The sequence below is a fragment of the Geospiza fortis genome, unplaced genomic scaffold, assembly GCF_000277835.1.
Source record: "Geospiza fortis unplaced genomic scaffold, GeoFor_1.0 scaffold186, whole genome shotgun sequence".
Taxonomy (NCBI): domain Eukaryota; kingdom Metazoa; phylum Chordata; class Aves; order Passeriformes; family Thraupidae; genus Geospiza; species Geospiza fortis.
In genome coordinates, this window is record NW_005054331.1 from 676,394 (window position 1) to 685,421 (window position 9,028).

Genomic DNA, 9,028 nt, shown 5'->3' on the forward strand with positions numbered 1-9,028 from the left:
CAGCAGGAACTGACCTAAAGCAGTCAGAAGCATGAACAAAAGGGCAGGACTTAGATGCTGTTAGATCATGTTCAAATGTTCATTGCATAAAAAACCAGAAATGAATTAGTACAGCAACCCAAAACCTGATTCCCTTCTCTCCCTGAAGCTTTCAACACTAATCCTTGTCCTTGTGTGCTTTACTGTAATTTAAGCCAGCAGAAAATGAAGCAGTTTCAAAATGAAATACTGAGAGAATTTCAGTTTAGAATAATTTCACAAGACTTTCCTGAATAATGCATAATGAGGGAGGCACAAACTGCACGGTGTTCAGGACCAGTGTAAGACATACAAGTACAGGGGGCTGGGGAATGTTTGTTACCAGTCAGAATTTAAACATCTATAGTTCTTAAAAATTGTCTTAGGTGACTGGAATTTTATTTAGGCACCTTCATAAAACTAGTCCTTATTACTTGCATTTGTTCAATATGTGCACATTTTTTATTTGTATCTTTTCTCCTAGGTATGGTACAACTCTTTTAGAGGACACTTTTCAAAATTCAAACTTTTGATATGTGTCCTTTACCATCATGTATTCAATTGCTCTTCAGGCTGACATTACAGAATTTATCTCCACACACTCTGGTAGGGAAAGAATTCCCTTTTACAAACCAAAGCTATCCACTCGTTTAAATTCTCACTCTAACTGAATTGATATCCACAGACATGTGCAAAGCATGACATCCATAAACTTCCTTTGCTCAGCCCTTATGTAAAAAGAGTTTACAGGACACTGAATTAGCAAGTCTGGAGCACACAGTGAATAACCAGCTCTGTAAACTGTGGTTTATGTGTCTTGCTCAAAACTCGGTAGGAATTTTGGACAGGGTCAGGGAAGACATCCATGCTATTAGGATGGTTCTCCCTTAATCATACATATCTACCTATAATTCACCTCTCCGTTCATGTTTCCCTTTTTAATTTCTAAAATGAGTGGTGCAAAAGATGGTTAATAACCTGCTCTACAAATCTGAGCATGCTCCATGAAAAGTGATTGGGTGGTGCTCACATCATCTACCTTAAGCTATTTAAAAATGTAGATGTGCAGTCAAAGATAATTTTCTGACCTTCCTCTGTAATCAGTGGCATAAAATAGGCACCTCCAAAAGGGTGACTAATCCCATACTGACAGCCTGTCTAAGACTAAATGAATTGCCCTCCAGAAGTGTTTAGATGTATCCATTAACTACAAAGAGTACCTAGATGACAAGATACCTAAATTTTCAGTAGGCTTAAGGAGACTAAGATGGAGCTTGACATTTGCGTTTCACTGTGTACTTGAATCTCAGGAGCAGTGTGAGTGTCAGCTAAAGTACTGTGACCATCCACAACTGCAGTTCCAAAAATAACTTAGATCTTTGTCAGACACCTGTAGGGACTTCCGTGGGTAAACAAACACTATTAGTTATCTACCTAATCCTTAAAGTACCAGGAGTCTGGGAAAGTGCAGTAAAGTCAATACCAATCCTAGACTGGCGTTAGAAAACTGAATTTGTGCAGGGCTTTTCAGTAAAGCAGGATGTAACAACAAAGAGGCCCCGAGAGATACAGGCAATAATCAGGTTACAAAAAGTATACCCAGTGCCTTAGCAATAAGTCCAGAGGAAGTCTGTCAACAGCTAATCTCCAAACAAAACAGCAGTTCAGAACAACCAAAACACCAGCAGCTGAACAAGATCAGCACAAGATCCCACATTTATAAATATCACTAAACCACTCTTTGATCAGTGAGCAAAATCTGGTAACTTCCTATGGCAGATGAGGTATACTTTAGGTCATCAAAACAGTGTCCCAACTGTTGCTCTGAAAAATGTTGTAGCTTTAAACTGCTTTCACAGTGGAAAACACCCTCTGTAGAAAGAATTCCTTTGAATTGAAAGAGGATGGGGAAAGCAAAGTAAGATGCTCTACATGGATGATGGAATCTATTAACACAAAGCAAATTGCATGTTCAAGACCCAAGGGCAGACTCTCTTAAAAATTAGTAGTCTTCACTCAACTGCATTATTCCAGTGAGGTCATACACCCTTACAAGCTAAAGTAAGGTAAACACATTTATACCTGACAAAAAAAAAGGTCTAATAGATTATTAGATTATTAAATTTTCATAAACCTGATTTTGTACTTGAACATGAGAATATTATGCTTTTGCATATTTATTTTAAGCTTCAATATTTTGTGTTATTAAAAGGAGGAAAAAGTAAAATCTACTTTTTAATAGAGATGATTCTATTTACCATTATGATGGAAAATTTGTAACTCTGAACTCTTTACATCAATGAAAGAGAGCAAATAGGGGTGAAGAATAAAGAAAGCAACTTAATCAGATTCATGATTTTGACCCTTGATATAAAGAAATTACATATTATATCCACAGCAAACACTGCTCTATAAACACGTTTTTCTCCTGTGATTATTCTGCAACTTACTAATTAATGTGGAAAAAAGTCATAAAAAAAGCAACCACAACCCAGAAAAACAGAGGTTTACATCGCCTCCAAGATTACAACATAGCCTGGCTTCTTCTAATGCTGGTGCTCAAAAATGCATGTCTAGGAACCATCTAAACTACAATTTAAATGTCTCAAACTGACATATGGAAAAATACACTCAGGCAGACAGGAGTGAGAATGAAAGAAGAAAGTTAGTGAAAGAGAAACACATCTTCAAATAAAGGGTATAAATAAAGTGCATGAGAGATGTACCAAACATGCACTACATTTTTTTCTTTCAAGTTTGATGTCTTTTGCTCATTAACACATTACATGACATATTATTATCATATTATTACATACAATTACATGGCAATGTATTATCATTACCATCAAGAACCTTCCTTTCTGGTTTTTTTTTTTAGTTTCTGCAGGTGATTTTCTTTTCTTTCATTCACTTCACAAAACTACCTCAAAATATATTAAGATGCTCATGGCATTTCTTTATTTATTTCTCTTTCTGGGACATTAAAACTCTCCGTACAAGACATATTTAACATTATGGAAAATTTTAAACCATTGAAAAACTCTTCAGAAAAATCACATAAAATCAAACCTAAACAATCCACAGTGTATTCTCACTTTCCTGCATGGCACCTATGTTTAGTGGACTGCAGAAGGACTAGAATAAAAGAACTCACAGATCTAATTCTTACTTCTCCCACTAACTGTCTTTCACAGTCTGCACTTCTACACATTTTACACTGTCTAGTCATGTCCTACTTATTATCCTGAGGCATGTAAATATTAACACCCAAATTACTGCTAAGGAAAACTATGTAAGCTTATCGGGTGTTTGAGGTCACAAAAAAATTGGTATCGTTATCACTATTGCAACACCTGCACCGTAAGTGTATTTCTGGCTAGGTTAAACCAGCAAAAGGCAATGGAGCCTATTGGAATCAAGTTCCAAAAACGTGCTCAAAAAAGTATTCTTTTGGACAAGGCTTCCTGAAACTCTCTTATCTGTTTTGTCCTGTGTGATACCTGAGGAATTGCTAGCATGGAAACACTGTACAGAATAAGATAGAAAGTCATCATCTCGAGAGTACCATAACATGTAAGAGAAACAAACAGAAGTGACAATAATAACCCAGTTACCTACACACAACTGGGTCCCAGCATGTCCAACATTCAGTCCTAGGCTTTACCTAATGCGTGGTCTTAACATTTTTATATAGCATCATCCTTTCTGCCACTATTAATAATGATTTACCAACATATTAAATATAGAAGCTGGATGGACTAATGAAAGCTTGTGCAGAATATGAGATGTTAATGTTTTCAAATAATAGTGTTTCAGACCAGAGTTTTAAATTGTTATTATTACTCATATAAAACAAACAAAAAACTTTTTTTTTCTGGTAAGGTAAATCTGGATAGGTAAATCAGGAGGTACTACTCTGTGATTATCACTGACTTTCATTAAAGTTAATAGAATTTTAAAAAATGCCCAACTCTGAGAATTTACTTCTGTCTACTGAATTAATTACATATTTAGCAATGTGTCTTTCTTCATGCACAATACTAGTTTTTCAACAGTAAAACAGGAAATGACCACTGACCAGCAAGATTTTTCCTATTTTTAATTTTTTACTTAAAAAAAATGGGATTTTTTGTCCGAAATGTATCTCTTAGCCTGACTCTACACTATATTAGTGTTTCAGATTAGCTTCAATTTAACTGAAGTCATGCTCTTAGATGGTGTAGTATTACACTTCTATTACTCGTTCTATTTACTCCTTCAGGATGAAATTGCTGCCTGCCCTCCTGGAATAGTAGATAATTAACTCTTTATAAATAAGGTTAGCGTTTTGCTAGACGAAAAGCTCTTCCTGAAAGTGAAATGGACAAATATGTACAAAGATTATTAGAAAATGTGTGCAACCATTTTGACCCCTGAGACAAAGCTTCCAAGGAAGACCAGAAAATAAATTATAATGTATGAAATCTGGCTCAAAAAATAACAACTTTTAGAACTATTTGATAGTTCACTTATACATCTCATACTCAGAGAAAAGTTAAAATATAGGTAAAAAAGAATGCATTCTACCATTACAAAACAAGCACCATCTTTTCAATCTAAAATTTTAACACGGGTAGTACCACTGATTCCAAAACTTTTATCTACCCTCTCCAACATACATACCAAATACCTCGTAGTCTTGTATCAAAAAGCACCTTTATAGCTTCATATAGACTTTTATCCAGGTGTGCTCATCCAAGAGAAGTATTAGACATCTCACATGATCCCATGAGATTTACAGTGTGGGTCGTACACAGTTCATTCAGACAAGCAGCTGATCTTCAAGAGCTTTACCAGTCCAAACCTCAATGCTGAGCATTTTCAGTTTTACTTCATCAAGGTTTAAAATGTACAGCGGCGTACTCAACCGTAGGTAGAGCAGAAGAGATGTTCAGAGCAATACACAAATCACCGGGCTAACTAGATGCAATGAGAAACTACTGGAGGGAGGGAGGGAGAAAGGGAGGGATCATGGAAATGCTAAGTCAGTATCAGATAGATGAAGTCTCTAATCTAATTCACTACCTTGCACTGTAATATATAAACTGAGAGAATAATTGAATGTGTCTCTCACTGGGGAGGTGCCTCTGACTGTCAGGACCGGAAGAACTCCCTCTTCTATCCATAACATGGGATGGAGATACATGGTCTTTCTTTCTATCTCTGAACCAGAGATGAGCTGATTAAAGAAAAGCAGAATTCAAGAGTAGGCAAGGTAAGTCTTTCCCTCCTACAGAGAAATACTAACTCCTGTGGCAGTGAGTAAAAGTGGAAAACGGTGGAAAATAGTAAACAATAAAAAGTAGAAAAAAATACAGGAAGGAAAAGCAAAACCAGTAAACACATTTAAATATTAACAGATTTGTAACACAATCGTTTAATCATGAAACACTACTCCGGGTTTACAATTGTTGCATGCCAACAGAGCATGCAAACTTTTGTAGTAAACGTAGGACAAGCATGAAGTACACTGGCAATGTTGGCATTGTTGCATGCCAACAGAGCGTGCAAACTTTTGTAGTAAATGTAGGACAAGCATGAAGTACACTGGCAAAATGTATTTCTCAAGGTGTTGAACATAACAGGACAGCCCTACAGCATCAAGATGGATTATCTGTACCCTCTCCCTTTCAGGATCCCAGCTAAAACACAAATGAAACAGTAGAGATTCAACAATTTTGTCTGAGGCTTATGTGCAAAACCCAAGGAAGTGGTTGCGATGAAAGAAATAGCAATGAGGTCATTTTTCGCATTATGGCATAGATCCTTGAAGTATTTAAATAAATGTAAGGACCTATTTTCAAAAGTGATCAAATCTAGCATCAAGAGCAGAGAAGTCTTAATCCTACCGAAAATCAGTGCAGTATAAATTCCTGTTCTGCTTAGGAGCCAGGAAATCGAACACAATGTGAAACCCTGGTACCTAAACACTGCAAGTATCTATGTTCTGTATTTCTCATATTTGGATAGGGAGCTGTTTTGTCTCTGTGCAGAGAAATGTGTTAGATCAATACTAGACCTTATGAGCAAAGAACTCAGTGCATTTTCTCTTCCTCCACCTTCAGCTAAGCATTTCCTGCCCTCACTACACTTCTGACGTGTGATGTGAGCTAAGCATTCCACTCACTCTCAAAGTAAGCATCTTTAAGAGATCTGCATAAAAGAAATCTCCTTGAGTTTATTCATGTTGCAGAGCCTTAGTCCTGCAGGAAACTTTCATTTTTGCTTTGTTACCTTAGAGGGTACAACCTGTCCCTGCTGCGCACATTTGGGTTTGTAAGTGGGTGGGGTGTCTTGGAAGTATTGTTCTCCTGGGGACATAGTGACAAGCACATACACATTCTGGGGACTGCGATTACTTCTGGTCGTCACAGAAGGACAAAGAATACTGTAAAAACTACTTATAGCTCTCGAAAAAGATATCAAAATATCACTATTGTCTTTCTTGCCAAGAAACATATGCTGGAGTCACAATCCCAGAGGTCACTCTCCTGAAATCAAACAAGGGCTTAAGTGATCTATTGGCTACGAGGGCTTTGTGTTGTCTCTGTATTAGTGACATTTCAGAAGCCCAAGAGAGTAATACTGACTGAAGATCTTTCAAATGCTAACAGTAGTTCAGCACGGGCTTTGTCTTTCTGAGGTTTAATCTCAGTTTCTTTCTCTAAAGACTGGTGGCATAATGGACAACGTCCCTCGCCTCTTGCTCAGACAAAGACTCAGTTAGTGTAGCCTCTTTGTTTAAACTCTAAGGTCTTAGGGGCAGAGACTGACAATTTACAATCTGGATGTGAAGAGCCTACTATTAAACAGGGACCTGATCTGGAACCTCTGGGCAATGCTGCAAGACAAGCACTAATTACAGTGGTGTCATCTTGTTATCTGAGCAAATGACTGCAACGCCTTCATTTTCCTTCTGGCTCTCCTTCCACCTACCTTCGTTACCTCAACTTAGCTTTATGTCCTCATGTAAACAGAGATTTTATTCCTCATTTGCTTATCTTACAACTTTCAGGAGTTATATTTGCATGTAGCAAATGGCCATTAAGAACTTCCAGAGAAAAAGAAAAAGGACGAGTTTCCCAGAAATGTGAATGAGCACTAGGCCCATTTTACAAAGCAGCAGCAGCACAAAGATATACATTTGTGTATGTCCCTTTTTGGTCCTTCTTTACAGGTAGTTAGACAAAGTAGCGAGCCACAAGTTTTGACTCTCCAACTACTGGCCTAAACACAGTGAAGGATTTTAAGCTCACTTCTCAAGGTTTCAAATGAGTTCACCAAGATACAATTAAAATAAGAAATAATTATTTCATAGCTCTTCACTCATACTGCAACACCATTTTACTAACTGCATAAACAAAGTTTCATTCTCAAAAGTCAGTATCAAAGCTAACATTAAACATGCAGAAATTTAAATATCTGAAAAGATAACGACACATCTTAAGAAGTATGTAGTTTGCTTTGTTCTTGACCCCCTCCCCCTACACTCCTCTGGTCACACAGCCCCTTTTTATTGCCACAAAGCCTCTCAGCCATTAGAGGTATTTATTTATTTTTGGGATGTGAGGATAAAATGAATAGAAAGTCCTAGATGAACCAGTAAAGGCTCTTTTGGTATTTTAATTTTTATTGTCTATTTAAAGCTTTGGATTATGACTTTCTTTTCCTGAGGAATAAAATGTCACATCAGCAAACATAATGAGATTGATGCAATTAGTGTGAAGATATTGTAAATACCCAAAAGAGAAACAATTTCACTGTTGAACACAGTGGAACTGTGCTTTGTGATTTAATCCTTATTCGCGTAAGTGATTACAGAAACAAAACTTCCACTTTAAGATTAAAATTTCCAGCTCTGTGGGAAAGCAATTTCATAGAAAAGTTCATGTCCACCTTTCTAGATCTTCTACACAAAAAATGGTCACATGAGAATTATATCAAAGTTTTACTGTTTTCAGGCACATTACCAAAATATGCTGTTTAATCAGTAAACTACAAGATTAATAACCCTAAAACAGTTTCAAATTTTTAAATATTGACTACTACAGTCTTTCTAATTTATATTCAATGTAATACACTAAGTTAATATTTTTACACAATCTCAGCAAATACAAGCTCCTCCCCCCAAATAATTTTCATTATATCAAATGTGAAAACCGAAAGCCAAACATGGAAATGGGACGTTTTTACAACACTATTTAGACTTCAATTATATTCCCCATAGAAAAGTTCATCCTTTGCATTCCATTAAATACAAACTAAATCTTGGTGAAGAGCACTAGGCAAAATGGGGATGAGATTACAAGTGATTTTAGAGTTTCTCATTGAGGCACTGTAGCAGCTTGAATTCCAAACTGCTACAAGGCGAAATTCCAGTGACCTGTTTCTGTTCAGCTTTAGCTAGATGGGCTCAGCCACTGTACATTCCATAAGGGTCTAAGCAAATCCACTCCTTAAAAATCTAGTACCATCCTAGCACCTAACATGATTACATAACCTTCCTTCTCCTTTTTGCAGCCTGCGTGTGGGGCATGTGGAAGCATGTACGGCATAAGGGGCAAAGTCCCCATAAAGAAACTTCGCAGTAGCAGACCAAAGGACCACAGCAGTCCCTCAGAAGAATTTTCTCAGCAAAAAACCATAAACATATATATATATATATATATATATATATACCGTACAAGTCTGTCCTGGACTAAAGGCTAAACAAAAAAAACATCTACCCCCCACCTCCCCACGCTGAGAGCTCGATGCTCTCCTACCTCCCAGGCTGACAGCCAGCAGACAAGATAAGGCACGGGTTTGATCCGAAGGGATTGCAGGCTGCCGGTCAACCTCCCAGGGCAACGGCGCGGGGCCCGGAGCCCGATTCTCCCGTGAGAAACTCGGGGAGTTTTGTCCCGGGGAGGGGGAAGAGCTCCGGGCTCCCCCGGCCGCCGACGGGACGCGGACCTGTGGCTGCAGGCCG

General features: G+C 37.6%; 1 protein-coding gene across 1 annotated transcript in view; it reads right to left on the bottom strand.

Moving 5' to 3' along the window:
* RASSF9 (Ras association domain family member 9) overlaps positions 1-9,028 on the bottom strand; it is a 26,550-nt gene that overhangs the window by 16,981 nt on the left and 541 nt on the right. The gene's annotated exons all lie outside the window — the stretch shown is intronic.